The 16,240-nt window shown below is 40.3% G+C and overlaps 1 long non-coding RNA gene and 1 other non-coding gene across 2 annotated transcripts in view; both read right to left on the bottom strand.

The window, feature by feature from the left end:
- The window catches only part of LOC139760769 (uncharacterized), a 30,784-nt gene extending 15,570 nt beyond the window's left edge, over positions 1-15,214 (bottom strand). Inside the window, exon 1 of the long non-coding RNA XR_011715405.1 lies at positions 14,985-15,214. This is a non-coding gene — a long non-coding RNA (uncharacterized lncRNA). The remainder of the gene's footprint in view (positions 1-14,984) is intronic.
- TRNAD-GUC (transfer RNA aspartic acid (anticodon GUC)) lies at positions 8,707-8,778 on the bottom strand. The gene has a single exon. It is a non-coding gene; the product is annotated as a tRNA-Asp (tRNA).
- Positions 15,215-16,240: the final 1,026 nt, after the last annotated feature.

Here is a 16,240-nt window from a genome sequence, read left to right as displayed (position 1 = left end):
AAGGTAACTCATCTAGTTAAAAAATAATTATCAAATTTTACTGACATCATTTATTGTTTTTCCTGTTAAATGGCACCCCCACCCCTTTCTCCAGCAGCTATGGAGTTACGTTGTTGTGCTAGGTAGATTGTAAAGTCATATTTCAAAGAAAGGTTAACTGGTGGATCAAAATTCATTGCAGTCCTTTGGTTATTAAATTTTCTGGGGTTAATTTCTATTTCATGTATCTGTTAAATTGGTATGGTCCTGTATGTTTAGAACACATTAGTATCACAGATGATACTTAAAAGAATAACTTGACTACCTCAAAATATCTTTAATATCCAGTCACATTAAAGTGGTTCATTCAAGTTTACCTTCTGAGGTAGACATGAGCAAATCTGAGGCTTGTGACTATTTTGATGGCATAAGCTTTAAAGTAAGTTTTGATCACACTGTGCCATGAAACAGAAATAATCTGATCTTATGTTCATGCGAGCTGCTTCATATAAAAGGACAAATTTGAATGCATTCTACATATATTTCAAGTGCACTTCACCATGATGGTAAAATGAGTATGCAATTTCTGAAAAACTGTAGCCTTGCAATTTGGTCACCAAGACCATACATTTGTAACATCTCCAAAGCAGCTTATCAGTCATATTACATGCTTTCTCTGGATCCATAAATGCGACATACAAAACCTGCATCTCTTGAGTATTTCTCATATTTTTCAAAACAAAAACCAGATCACAAATCCTTTACCACTCCTGAATCCACATCGTTCCTTCCCAGTCTGATGCTTTGTTAGTATAATCACCCCTCTCATTTACCTTTCTTATGTACAAGTAGCCAGGTATGCTCCACAATCTTTTTTTTTTTTTTTTTTTTTTTTTTTTTTTATACCTTGTCGCTGTCTCCCGCGTCTGCGAGGTAGCGCAAGGAAACAGACGAAAGAAATGGCCCAACCCCCCCCCCCCCATACACATGTACATACACACGTCCACACACGCAAATATACATACCTACACAGCTTTCCATGGTTTACCCCGGACGCTTCACATGCCTTGATTCAATCCACTGACAGCACGTCAACCCCTGTATACCACATCGCTCCAATTCACTCTATTTCTTGCCCTCCTTTCACCCTCCTGCATGTTCAGGCCCCGATCACACAAAATCCTTTTCACTCCATCTTTCCACCTCCAATTTGGTCTCCCTCTTCTCCTCGTTCCCTCCACCTCCGACACATATATCCTCTTGGTCAATCTTTCCTCACTCATTCTCTCCATGTGCCCAAACCATTTCAAAACACCCTCTTCTGCTCTCTCAACCACGCTCTTTTTATTTCCACACATCTCTCTTACCCTTACGTTACTTACTCGATCAAACCACCTCACACCACACATTGTCCTCAAACATCTCATTTCCAGTACATCCATCCTCCTGCGCACAACTCTATCCATAGCCCACGCCTCGCAACCATACAACATTGTTGGAACCACTATTCCTTCAAACATACCCATTTTTGCTTTCCGGGATAATGTTCTCGACTTCCACACATTCTTCAAGGCTCCCAAAATTTTCGCCCCCTCCCCCACCCTATGATCCACTTCCGCTTCCATGGTTCCATCCGCTGACAGATCCACTCCACAATCATACACCTCATTAATTCGAACACACCTAAGCCTTTACCATTATACAAGGGCACTATACATGCATTTTACCAATCTTCAGGCACCTCACCTTGACTTATACTGAAAATCCTAATTTATCAACACCATAGTCACCCCCATTTGCCTGTGCCATGTTGGGGTAAAAAAAAAATCTTATCTGCCTGTTATTTCCACGTTTGTCCCTTCACAAATATTCCTATTAGTTATCTTGCTTTTCTCACACTATTAACCTTTCAAAACACAATCTTATTCTTCCTGAAATTTGCTAATACTCCCTCATCCCAACTCCCACTTGCCCACTTTTTCAGCCCACCTTCCTCTTCACCTTCTGCTGCTTTTTTCTCTTGCACATCTCCCAATCACCTGCAGTCATTTCCTTAATTACTTCCTATAAATAAACTTCATTTATCTTTTACAAGCAACTTTACTTCATCATCCCATCACTCATTACCCTTTCTCACCTGCCCACTTCTCATCTTTTGCATGTCACACACTTTTCTTGCATGAGCCAGCAATGCTTTCCTAAATTCCACCCATTCTTAATCTACTCTCATTGCTTCACTTATTCTCACTTTTTGCCATTCACTTGATATCCTATTACTTTTTTCTCCTACATGTTTTTAACAAGCTCTCTTTTTTTCACCCCCCCTCACATATCATTTCCTCTCTTCTGCAAACCTTGTCTTGCCTCCACCATGTAATGATCAGACATTCCACCCACTGCTACTCTGAGCATGTTAACATGTACGGGTCTCTTGCAAGCTTATCAATTTGTATGTAATCCAAATATGCCCACTGACCATCTTTTCTATTCACCTTTGTTTACTTTTGTACACATCTTAAACCAAATATACCCAATCATGTCTTTTTTCAGCACAACTCCACAAGCTGTTAATCAGTTTTATTCACCGTTCTGAATACCCTCATGACCTCAAATTATATCTTCATGTCACATAATTCATTTTTTCTTTTGGGGCTCTTAGCCATGGACTAAAGTCCAAATTACTGCCAGGCCTTAATTGAAACATATGGAGTTCAATAAAAAGTAAGATGAGACAAGGACAAGTATTTTTGCGAATTTTGAAGTGAAAAATCTTTTAAAAACTGACAGGTTATAGTTATTTGTAAAGACATGAAATGGCTACAAAATTGAGGCAGACATTTTGTATTTTCTCAACAATACCCTCATCATGACGTAATATATGAATATACTCGATAAGTTTACGAGCCTGCATGTGTGCATACTGGCTACCTGTCGATCTGTCTCTCGTGTGAAATGCGAGAGTTCGTAACACGAGTTCCTACATCATTTGTTTGAAGTGTGTTAAGGCTGTCCAGTTTACGAAGGGAGGCAAGAGGGGTTTAAGGCCAAGCACGCTTGTTATCAAGCAGGAGACAAGTGTAAAGGTGTTCAGCTGAATATCAAATATATGCTATTACGTATGCAAAGCCTCAAAAATGCCATTGCCAGTCCCTAAAGGTATCGAGCAGGGTTTCCGTGATTAGTCTTTCTCAAATGCATATAATACATCATAATTTGCCCAAACAATCACAAAGACTGTAGCTCCAATGAAATAAAACAAGTCTAATCTCACTGAAGAATTATCCAACCTTCAATACGCCGCTAAATAAATGGGAGACAGCTGAAGGAATCTGAAGTGAGCCGAGTGTGGATGGTATATAGGACCTGAGGTGGAGGTGAGGGGAAGATGAGGCGGGGTTGTGAGTACGGAAGTGGTCGAAAGGGATGAACTGGGACCAGGAAGAAAGAATGGCTGTAGTGGATATGGTTAGGTTGGGTGGAACGTGAAGACAAGAGGCCTCGCACATCACTAAAACATAAGTCCACTAGGCTTGAGATCACGGCCGTAACCGGGGACACGTTGCAGTGTGGACACCATCTCGTATATTAAGCGGATGTTGGCAGTACATGGAGGTTGTCTTTAGAACCCTGTAAGATGCCAATAACCAGGAATGCAAGGAGGGTTCTGCAGACTAGGAAGTGTGGTGAGAGAAAGGGAGATAGCATGACCAAGTAAGTGGTGGGTGAAGACACTATAACAACGGGGTAAAGATCTACCAAGGGTCAGACATCGGGGTATTGGAGGCGGCACCGTACCCGACCACCCTCGCTCGACCCTCTCCCTCCAACATCATAACCAGCCAATCACCATCACCACCACCTGGATGACCACCTCTATCTCCAACGTCACAGCTATCTGCATTAGTTCTCGTTTAAACCGCTGTCATTTTCGGTTTCCACATACAGGTTACCAACACCTCGATTTCTCAGTCGCGTGTTACGGCACCCAAGCCTATCAAGGTTCGGACTTTGCTCGGTTGCTGCAGCTCTGTACCTACTTGGCGTGTCATTCACCACAGCTCTGTGTACTACCCCATGAGGGCCACAGAATATAAATTACTTTATACTTATACAATATGACATTAAAAATCTTCAAGTACTGTCCTATATATCCATTTGTCTCATAATTTATGTCGACGGGAATTCTACAATGCGTAAATAAACTTTTTTAAAAAACTAAAGTTTCGTTTGAGTATTCTACAGCAAATACACCATCACTTCCTACAGCAAATACACCATCACTTCCAAAAAAGTTATGGTATAGTCAACAGCATGTGCAATGGTGTGGTCAAATGATTTGGACTAATAACTCCACATTTGTAAATTACGCCAGGAATCTATAGCTGAGGGATTAATGTGAATCACCCACCACTTATCATACCGTTTCTTGCATCAAAACTACTGCCACACATACTCACATAATCCCACAATTTCTACTTTAACACTAGTGCTACCCATTCCTTAGCTTTCGCCCTTATACTAACCCCTGACTTTACCCCTAAGCCATTCTCAACCATTCACCTCCTTAACTTTGAGCTCTGCTTCACTCAGAGCTGGAACATGCATATTCCTTTCTTCAAACTACTATCCCTCCTTTCTTCTCATCTTGGTAACATCCACACACATTCAGACACCCTAGCCTGAGCCCTCAAGGAGGTTTATTCCTCGCTTAGCTCTTTTCCTACCTTTTACAAACTGAAATACATGAAAGTGAGATTTTCCATCCCCTGGTTCCCGCCCCTATATTGGTCGCTTTCAACATGCAGGGAATACATGGGTAATTCTCTATCTAACTTTGAATGCTGGCTGATATCTCTATCATCAAACTGAAAATTATCATTATCTGCAAAAGGTGCAAATTTGAACTGGAACTAGCGCATACAGGATCACTCATATAAATAAAGCATATAAAATTGGGCTAAGACATGTCCTTTTAGGATATCTAAAATTACAAAACCACTTAAAAGACTACGGCACAACTCAAGTGAAAGATCTTTTCCTCCAATATTTCTCAGTCTCTCAGGTAATATACTGGTTTAAAAAATCAAAAACCTCGGAAAGATCTATGAAAACCCCTATAATGTAATTTTTCATCTAAATACCTATAAAAATTCTCATAAAGTGCAGTAAAGCAGGCTCTGTGGATTGATTTTGATGAAATCTATATTGACAATTAGATGGCAATTATTTTTTTCAAGAAAGTTATGAGTATATTAAAACGTTTTTATCAACTGAACAGAGTGTAAAATAATCCAATGACATTACTTTCATCAAAATTCAATGACTAGAACACATGCACGAGGGATGCTTAACAGCAGCTAGCAAGTATTATGCTTGGGCCTCCTGCTTACGTGCAAATTACTGATATTACGGACGGCTAACAACATACATCCAACTGGTTCTCCTGAGTATGTGTGTGTGTGTGTGTGTGTGTGTGTGTGTGTGTGTGTGTGTGTGTATTCCTATGAGTCTACGGGGAAAAACACTGCAAGTTCCCAAGTGCATTTTCGTGTAATAATCCCATCATCAAGGGAGATACAAGAAATACGTAAGTTGGTATACAACGAACAGACGTAGCTAGGACGCTATTTGATTGTGATCTATCATCATGCAAGGCAGTAGGGGTAACTGTACTAGCTATAATGCGAGACCATAAATCTTAGCACCACTATCCGTGGCGCGGACTGTACTGACGCCTGCAACAGCACTTAACCAGGCAATATTGTCGCACATTCCATCCTGCTCGGATCACACGTCAATACACGTCAACAAGCTTTTCCATTCCAACATATGGCTGGCATTACTGATCAATAGGTGGCATTACTTACTTGATATGGGTCATGTATGGCCTGCAATATTGAGCCCCATATGAGGCTGCTGGGCAATATTGCTCTAAAATATTGATCGTATGACCGAACCTGTACTCTCATTATTTCTTACGACTGGCTAAGTTTTAGCTTGTACGGAAAATGTCATCATATACACTATAAATTGAGTACATCAATATGGAGAAGCATGCAAGTGTAAAGCTCACTCGCCATATTGTACAAATAACCTTTAATTCTACACTAGTGATAGTAACTATGTATAGCTCTTTAACATACGGTTTTGGTTATTATTCAATCATTCTATTTTGCATCTGGCTCAATTATATCCTTACTCTCCAGTTATTATTCTGTACTTCATATCATCTTTAATTTTGGAAGTATTATGAGGACCAATTTAGAAATAATTAATGTATATAGCTTCCTCCGCAAAATATTTAAACGTGCACCCTTCGTATTTTGCCCAAATGAACAGGCTAATAACTGAAAGCACTAATTAAATCTTAGTCAAGAGCACCAGCATTGTGGCAAAGTCTGGCAAAATTCATCCATTCCGAGACCTTGCCAACCATATCCTAACATAGTACCCTGACATAGAAGGGACATCACCTTGGAAGCAACTCGTTAGCTAACATCTGTTACAATTATCTGCCACTGGGGTAACACAATCTCTGTCACACCTGGAATCCATTCCAGCTACCTCCCGGAGAAGGATATGAAAATGCACAACAAATGAGACAACGTTGGTGCACAAATGCGTTGAACTAACTGTACACACAATCTGTGATTATATTCATCAGCAGATCATGTGTCCAAGTCCTTGAAAATAGATGTTGTGACAACCTTGACTTTAACTTCTTAGGGTGCGCCGCACCTAAGTTTCTATAACACACATAAATAATCCAAGACATAATGTGTCACGTATGATGTTCAACACAACTGATATTTATAATACTTTCGATACAGATATCCTCCACTGGCATATATACCACACCAATATCTAAATTAGTATCTCCGTTAAGGTTCTTATGAGGGAGGCGCAAGTAGATATATTTTCTACCCGGTGTGTTATCACATTTAAAGGCATTTGTTAAGTAGAATCCGGGCCATAACATGGCAATCATACATAGGGAGCCAACCATTACAGATACCTGGATTCTACACTGACATTCAGGTCTTACAAGCATACACGGTTTATTTAAACAAGCAGATGCATTTTTCCCCCTAGGATGAAGATGACAACGCAGGAAAACCTGCCCGAGAATGTGTGCAGTACTACAAAATAACTGTCTCCCCGGCGGGGAATCGAACCCCGGTCTCCCGCGTGACAGGCGGGGATACTTACTACAATACTACCGAGGAAAAACACTCATTATTCTTTCCTGCTATAGCAGTTTACAAAAAAAATAAAAAAAATAAAACTATTAGGATTCTTATCTATCATAACAGACTTCACTGATCAAAGCAAACATAGACAAACTATTTCTGTGAGTGACGCAGGCTAGGTGTGGTCAAAGACGGTAGATGCCACACATCGACATAGGAGAGTGACAAGGAGACCAGATTGTCTTGTCAAGTAAATATGGATGAGCACAGAGTTAGTAAGGGTGACAAAGTCCCTTTACACACAAGATATACTTACACATTACATTTTGAACTGCACAATTTTAAAATTTGTGTAATTCCCGGTAAATCCAAAACCCCTATCAAAACAAAAATTATAACATATGAACTCATACAAGGACGTTCGAAAGTCTCACTTTTAAGGACCACGCTAATTCTTTAAGTATGATTTGATTGATATACATTAATCAACCCAACATATTTCCTCATCTTCAATATAATAGTATCCCCACTTACGAATTATCTATCACTGTAATATACATAAATGTAATATATAAGTAGCTTGTATACATATGATGTAGGAAACGGTAAAATACTAAGCGTCGAGTGCTTTCCTATATTTACAACCTCAGTTTGACCGATGTAAAACAGATCACACTCTTTACAGGTGATATTGTACATAAAACCTTTCTGAGAAACCACAGAATTCCTGATAATCATAGTTAACCTAACCGTATCATTATAATTGCAAAAGACTTACTTAATATTTCAAAAAATAAGAAAACAGCAACAGTATGCAAGGTCTCACAACTGAATAATACTAACAAGTTTTTGTTCTTAAATGGTTCTTTAGGTTGAACATTACAAAAATTTTTCACAAGTTACAATGACAATGTCAAAGATCTGAACTACTGGGAACGACTGAAAACGGTGAAGCAGTACTCTGTAGTGCAGCCAGGAGAGGTATATCATGGTGTACACTACGAATTTCTTGGAAGGCAAGGTTCGCAGCCTACACCCAAAAATGATTCTCAGAAGACACGGCAGGCATGGACGACTGTAAAATCAAAAAGGTGCAGCGAGTTGAATACACGAAAATACATTCAACATCCGGGGCTTAAGCACATTGCCTGTAGCCATCAGAGACACTTTGGGCTGTGCAGTGAAGACATGTAAGAAGGGCTTGCATAAGTAGTTACAAGGTATATCAGACCGGCCACAATGTGCTGGATATGTAGGAGTGCGGGTCACGGCCTCCAACACCCTGACCAACCAGCGGAACATCACAACAGCTTGGCTTTAGGCTGAGCTGTGGGAGTGGGGAGGCCTTCGCAGATAAGGCCTCCCGCTAAGTACTCCACCAGTGAAACAATTAACAACAATCAGAGTCAGCGATGACTTCTTCAACTGTCACAGCATCTCTCGTCTTCCTGGAATCATCAGTTTCTCGTTCATCATTCCATATGTGCGCGGAATGAATGAGAACCGAAGCTGAGACAAAAGTTTTCAGTAAAAGTGCCTCCCCGGCGGGGAATCGAACCCCGGTCTCCCGCGTGACAGGCGGGGATACTAACCACTATACTACCGAGGAATTACCTTCAGGAATCTCTTTGAAACAAGACACACATACACACACATGCTCCTATAGCAGAATGGTGGTTGAACGGAATACACTAAATATTGAAACAGTACATATCTATAGCAAATAAAAAAATGTATGATAGCCAGTACGTATAATGTGTTTATGCAGTTTTACTCTAGTATTGAATACCTTACCTAATTATTTTTTTTTTTTTTGCAACCTCTACATGAAATCTGATAAAATACAACAGTTACATCAACAGAACTGGGTTAGTAATCCTGAGAGAAACCCTATATTTTGCATTCTGTTCAAGAAAACGTGGATGTCACCGTGTGTGTGGATTGAAGGGCATCCATCACCTAGTAATTTACGGATGCGGAGGAAAGGTGTATAATTAGATTCCAAATTTTTGTAAAAGTGATTTGATTTAGATGTATTTTTCTTATTTCATCCTATGAGGCGGCTTCGAAAATCTGGGAATATGTGTGGTTAACGAACAATTTAACATTACATAAAAAGCGAGGACACTGCAAGAGGCATATTGGCCCATGCTAGGCAGGTCGAGTTTGTCCACCCTACAACCAACCGCCAGAACCCATAAACACATCCAACCATCGTTTAAAGCTATGGGCTCTCCTCACAGATTCCCAATTAGTGATTGGGACGTGCAGGAAGATCTAACTACTTTACTAATTCTGTGCTTCTTTTTTGTGTGAAAAAACTACACACAACAGGGGTGGTTGTCGGTAAGCGACCTAACTATGTGTGGATAATGAAAGAAGTATTTAGTTGAAGGAAGATTGTATGGACACAATAAGAGGAGGATTCCAGATCACACTGCTGACAGCATAGGTAGAAGTAAGCTGAGAGGTGGCAGTAAGATGATGGTTCGATATACCTTACCGACGGATACACAGTGACCTCCCACACCGCTCAACCTTCCAGTGCGGCCTGTCAGACGGGAGCAATTGGCAACCCCGCCAAGGCGTCCACCGCCCGCCCGACAACCCGACCTCAGGAACTGGTACCTGCCCGAGAGCCACGGGAGAACAGCCTAGTCCCGCACACCCTAAGCCAACAAAGGGGAAATGACCTTTAACCTGCCCGGCGGCCGACACCAGATGGACAAGGCAGGCCCGATTGTTACCCTGTGCTCTTGGACCACATCCGGTAAAGAGAATGGGTCCAGGTTAGGGCTTTGACACTGCACACCTCAAGGTCCCGGTGTGTCAGCCCTAGCCCAACGAGAGCACTCGCGCTTTCTTGGCACCATGCACCTCGCCAGTTTACTGTGGCAGATGTTATGTGCACGGTGCCTTTACCGGTAAGATCCCGTACGCCCTGTAGGACTTCCGGGGTGCCGTAGTATCTGCACTTATGCTGGTGTGCTGCCGAAAGCGCGAAGTGGACTCAGAGACCTGTGTATCTATTACCCAGGCCTCTGTACCTTTGGAAGCCACGATGTCCAGTTTCCTAAAGGACCCTACAACTGGAATGCGGGGCTCGAAGAACACCTCGTAACCCCTCTGCTTCAACCGTCCGGCCAAATAGGCACTGATGTCGTGCCGTTTAACCCGCCCCCCATGGGTACGAGGACACATCTGTGCGATGTGTCCAAGTGTCCCAGAGGCCGTTGATCTCGGGCCGGCCTCTGGACGCCCTGGCTGGGGTGGGTAGCGCACCAATCCTGACTTGGACAGCCTTCACATAGTCAGAACCGGACAGGAAACGGTTCCCGCTATTAACCCATCTGCTAACCTGAGGCCCGGCAGCAGATGGAGCGAGACCCGCTCCGTCAACGGTACTGACCAGACTGGCCCTCCATGCGTGCAGGAGTTCGGTCTTATTACCCGCCTGCCGACCAGCAATGCATGCGGGTCCGGCCCAGCGCTGCAGCTTGCTCAACACTGCAGGCTCCCGGACTGCCGCATGCATCACCGGGTCGGTCGAGGTGAGTAATTTCTCGAACCGCGCTTGTTTATTTAGACGGACGGTCGAGACAAAGTCTGGTATACCCAGCCCACCATCTCCAGCTGCCGAGTGAAAGTATGCACAGGGCACGTCATGGGCTAGGCGCAGCCAGCGGCGAACCGCCACCCGCACTTGCCTGTCCATGCGTGCTAGGTGCGTCTTATAGACTTCACCCAGCACCAGTCGATGCATGAGCTTGGGCACCAGATGTCCCACGAGCATCGCAATCCTTTGTTGAGGTTTTACGAGGGGCTCTGGTGATATTAAGGAGCCCCTCTTCTAGCAGGGCACCGTAGGACTTCCGCCGCCCCTTGGCTCCGACAAGGACGCCAAGGTACTTGTACTCGTCCTCAGCGCTCATGGAGCCGACAGCACTGCCCAAGACTTGGAACGTCCTATTTTTATTGACGTCTTGCGTTTGCCGTCAACCTCCATGCTGAGGGTACGACACTTTCCCGGATTTACATGAAGACCTAGCTTCCACTACTGTACTTGGCAGCTTGTTCCATAAATCTACTAACCTATTGCTGAACCAATATCTACCTACAACCGACCTGAATCTATTTCTTTTTCTAATCAAAATCCATCATTTCTTGTCCTCTCCTGTGGTGCCATTCTAAGAACTTATTTGTTACCTTTGTTAATGCTCTTCATCCATTTAAAAACTTCAAGTCATCCCCTCTAGCCTTCCTCCTCTTAGGTAATTGTAAATTCAGTCTTTTTAACCTTTCTTCATAAGTGAGGTTTCTAATTCCAAGGATAATTTTTGTCATTCGCCTTAGTACTCTCTAACAAATCTATATCAATTGCAAAGCATGGAGCCCAAAACTGTACTGCATAATCCAAATGTGGTTTCCCTAACGCAAGATAAAGAAGCAATAATACTCTTGGAGTTTTACTGCTGACAGTCCTATCAATGAACCCTAACATCCTGTCAGCCTTATTACACACTTTAATACATCGTTGCCGCGGCTTAAGGTCCTTGCTCACCAGTGCTCCTAAATCTCTTTCGCATTCTGTTTTACCAATAGTAATATTTCCCAATATGTAATTAATGTTCCTGTCTTTACCAACACCAAGTGTTCGGCATCTATCTATGTTGACTTCCATTTTTCCATGTACCCGCCCATTCTGATGATCTATTTTAGGTATTTCCGCAAATTCACTAAATATTCATCTGAGTCAACTACGACCCCTATTTTTGTATAATCGGTAAATTTACCTAAGTCGCTGGTTATTCATATATCCAAATCGTCAGTACATATAACGAACAAGAGCGGTCCCAAAACTGACCCCTCAGGAACACCACTGGCTACGTTGCCCTAGTCCGATTAACTCCATTGATGTATACCCTCTGTTTTCTGTCAGTGAGCCACGCCCTAATTCAGTTAAATACACAACCCCGATACCATGTGACGCAACTTTTCTAAGTAGACGCTCATGAGGTGAAACTATTCTACATATTAGCAGAACCTATTGTAACCAAACCTTCCTTCGCACAAAGGCCAATATTTACCTTATGTCATAGTCAAAATTCACCATCTTACATCGGTATGGTCTTCCTCCGCCCATATGGCACAGGGCAGGAAGTTTGCTGTAAGTGGTTTAGTAAACTCAGAGACCAAACCAACAACAACTGAAAGTTATCACGAATTACAATGTATTCAATTGAATATCATTAAAGCGAAAAGAAAGTAAATCTGAGAGATTAAGGTTTTTGAAGGATTTGTTTTGTGGAAGTGCTTCACTTATCTTTTCAGAGATCTTCATAGCCCTCCCTATCAAATATCTGTTATTGTAATATTACTTATTTTAACTATATCTCAACACCAACCTTCTGAATTATTTCTAACAAATGTTAACAGTATATTAATGGTTTTCATCCATTTCCGTAATAACTTTTGTGGTGCCCTTAATATATATATATATATATATATATATATATATATATATATATATATATATATATATACATATATATATATATATATATATATATATATATATATATATATATATATATATATATAATTCTATCAGTTCAATGAAATTAAGACTTTGAAACAGGTAAATGAATATCATCCAAGACATCAAATAAATATTCTAAAAGGTCATCAACTGGAACTTTACTGAAAAGTGAGGAAACATCAAAGCTAACTAGTTTGAAATCAAAATTAATATTGATATTGTTTGGCTTGTTGACTAAATCTACATTGTTCATGATATTAGAATTTGATACCTTACCCACTAAAGGGCTTAATAAGGAAACTAACCATTTTGATAATTTATATGTGATGGAACTGAATGTGATGATGAACTGAACTCACTATAGGTCTTTTCGCATTTCAAGAGAGAAGAAATGTGCCTTTCAAATGACAATACCGACACACTGGAAGAACCGGATGTTGGACTATTGCTATGATGAATTAAGGAAAGAACGCAATAGGCTACAAGTGTCACTAAATCGTAAGTTGGACCACCTTATTGAAAACAGCGACTGGACCAAGAACACAAACCCATCTTTTGTGGTAAACCTGTCTAATAAACAACTAGATAAAAATTCCTTGTGTGCATTAGTCTATGGTTTAAGTTTTGTGTGCTCTAACAGAGAAGCCAGGTGTGTTGATGTCACAAAGTCTTTTTGTAATTTAGAAAAATACAGTAATTTAGTAATGATGATATTAATATTTGCAAGGGTTTAGTGTATGCCAGTTTGTCAAAACCAGTGGAAGATAATAGCCCTAAAAGATTCATAAGAGCTATTAACACCTTAAAAAAAGACAAGGATATACATATCACTAAAGCAGATAAGGCTAACACTGTTGTGATTTTAGACAAAAGTAACCATTTATCTAAAATGAATGATCTAAATGATAACACAACATATTCTAAACTTAGTAAAAATCCCTTAGAAGCAGTTAATTCTCACTTCAATAAAGAAATGAAGTTGTTGAAAGGTAACATTTCTCTTATCAAAAATTTGTCATCTTTGTCCCCTTCATTGCCATATATGTATGGACTTATCAAAACACATAAACAGAATTTTCCAGCAAGACCTATAGTGAGTTCAGTAGGCTCCATCACATATAAATTATCAAAATGGTTAGTTTTCGTATTAAGCCCTTTAGTGGGTAAGGTATCAAATTCTAATATCATAAAAAATGTAGATTTAGTCAACAAGCTAAACAATATCAATATCAATTTTGATTTCAAACTAGTTAGCTTTGATGTTTCCTCACTTTTCACTAAAGTTCCAGTTGATGACCTTTTAGAATATTTATTTGATGTCTTGGATGATATATATATATATATATATATATATATATATATGCACCTTCACTTCATCGTGAAGAGATATATACACAATCACCAAGCCGGTGGTGATGAGGTAAAGCTACATTAAATAATATTATAGTAATAAACACATTAACAGTGGGGAGGGATATGAAGATCTGGGAAAAGGTAGGTGAAACACTTCTACAGATCAGCAAATCCTTCAAAAACCTTACATAATATCTCCCATGTTTACTTTTTTTCTCATTTATGATGACTACAATGTAATTTTTGATAACTTTCAGTTGCTGGAGTTTTAGTCTCAACGTTACAAAACCACCTCCAGCACATCCTGCGTTAAGTGGGCAATATTAAATGGTGAAGTTTGACTACGAACATCAAGGAAAATGTCTTATATACGAAGGATGGTGAAGTTTCAATAGGTTTTGTCGATTTCTACAAATTTTTCTTAAGTAAACTGGGATAGAAGAGTCGCTGGGAGGGAGGAAATGCATTTGAAAGCTCCCAAGAAACCTACTTTCCCAACCCAACCAAAAAACAAACACAAAAACTGATCAACTAAAAATGTACATTATGGAAATTCTACTTACATAAAATAAAGTGTTGGAAATATTTCAGAGGCACGAAGCAAAGATAAAAGGGTGTAAGGAAGACAGCAAATAGGAATACACCTACACCACCTCTATGATGTCATTAATATGTAATGACTCGAGCAAAAAAGGAGCGAACCTGCAGAGTCTGCCCACTATGTTCTATATCACCTGGCCACGGTAAATGGCTGGCAGTCCCTGACTGGCAAAGTACACAGTAATGTTATGGGAAACACCTTATGATGACAAGGTGGCTCCAACTGTGACGCAGGAGTTGCAGTTGGAACTGTAGCACCATCACCTCGCTGTCACTAACTTTTGTTCAAAAGTTTAATGATAAACTCGAGCATAAACACACACATGGCAAAACCTATCAACTGTGGTGAAGGGACGGGTCTGGTTGCATCGAGAAGTCTTCTCAAGGTGCACAGACGATCCTTATTTGCGTCAGCCGACCAGTGACCAGAAGATATGATGTTATGGATGTCTTGGTGATGGAATAACCTCACTTCCGTCCAGTAAACCTCAACGAAGAGTCAATAACACAGAGATAAATAACTCTCACGACTGTCGAAACGGAGTATACTGCTTCCTTCGTACGTAATGAACAAGGAAGTGCAACTGAGGAATATGTCCATTACTTTAAGTGTGCCGTCGAAGCGTTGAAACTACATACACAACGCCATCTACAAGAAAGTAACTTTGGTAAATAATACTATCATAGAAAATGAGAAAAATTTCTATTGTAGAAAACACCAATAACCAAAGGGTAACTATGAAATTTTATATTTCTTATTATTATCATTATATATATATATATATATATATATATATATATATATATATATATATATATATATATATATATATATATATATATATATATATATAGTAGTCACCAGTATTTCATAATTTCGGCTGTCATATTTCGTATCCATTAACTTTTATTTAACGCATGAACCATACCCACATATATTTCTTATGGTTAATCTCGGCTTGGGTTCTGCGGGAAATCAGCTAAAAATTCGTGTCCCTTATCAGTTGCAACCACGTAGAGTAACGTGAGAAAGTCCCTAGTGTGCTTGGTCGAGCATGTGTACAGCACTGTGGAGAGCACCGAATCTAGAGGAACGCCAACATTTAGCTGCAGTTTTCAAGAAGGGTAACTGTTGTGCAGAAAGTTGCAAAGGAGGATTTTGTTATGGTTGTGGAAAGGAATAGGTTACAGATTTTGTACTTAAGGCCTCCAATGTGTCGGAAGTTCTTTCAGCATCCCTGGTGATTAAGGCAGTTTTTGTTGTTTCTTTATCAATGTTTATGTAATTAGTCATTAAGTTAAGGAGGTCGTACGTGTCCTGTTCTGGTCTGGTGTGCAGTTGATTAGTCTGTGATTGTGAGCGACTTCATCTTCCAGATATTGTTTATCTTGTTTGCGTTGATCAATCTCTCGAATGCTTTCCCCAGAGATTCAAGGAAGTTGCTGATTCAGTAGTTACCGGGGTGTTTGCAGTCTTTGCCAGGTTAATAATTACTTTCGCTGCTGGTCTGAATTAGCTGGAGGCCAATGAGACCTGGAGGTGTGGGTAATGGCTGGCTGTGATGAAGGAGCCAGGGAT

This window comes from Panulirus ornatus, chromosome 38, assembly GCF_036320965.1.
Source record: "Panulirus ornatus isolate Po-2019 chromosome 38, ASM3632096v1, whole genome shotgun sequence".
Classification (NCBI taxonomy): Eukaryota; Metazoa; Arthropoda; class Malacostraca; order Decapoda; family Palinuridae; genus Panulirus; species Panulirus ornatus.
This window is presented reverse-complemented; position numbering and strand designations above follow the sequence as displayed.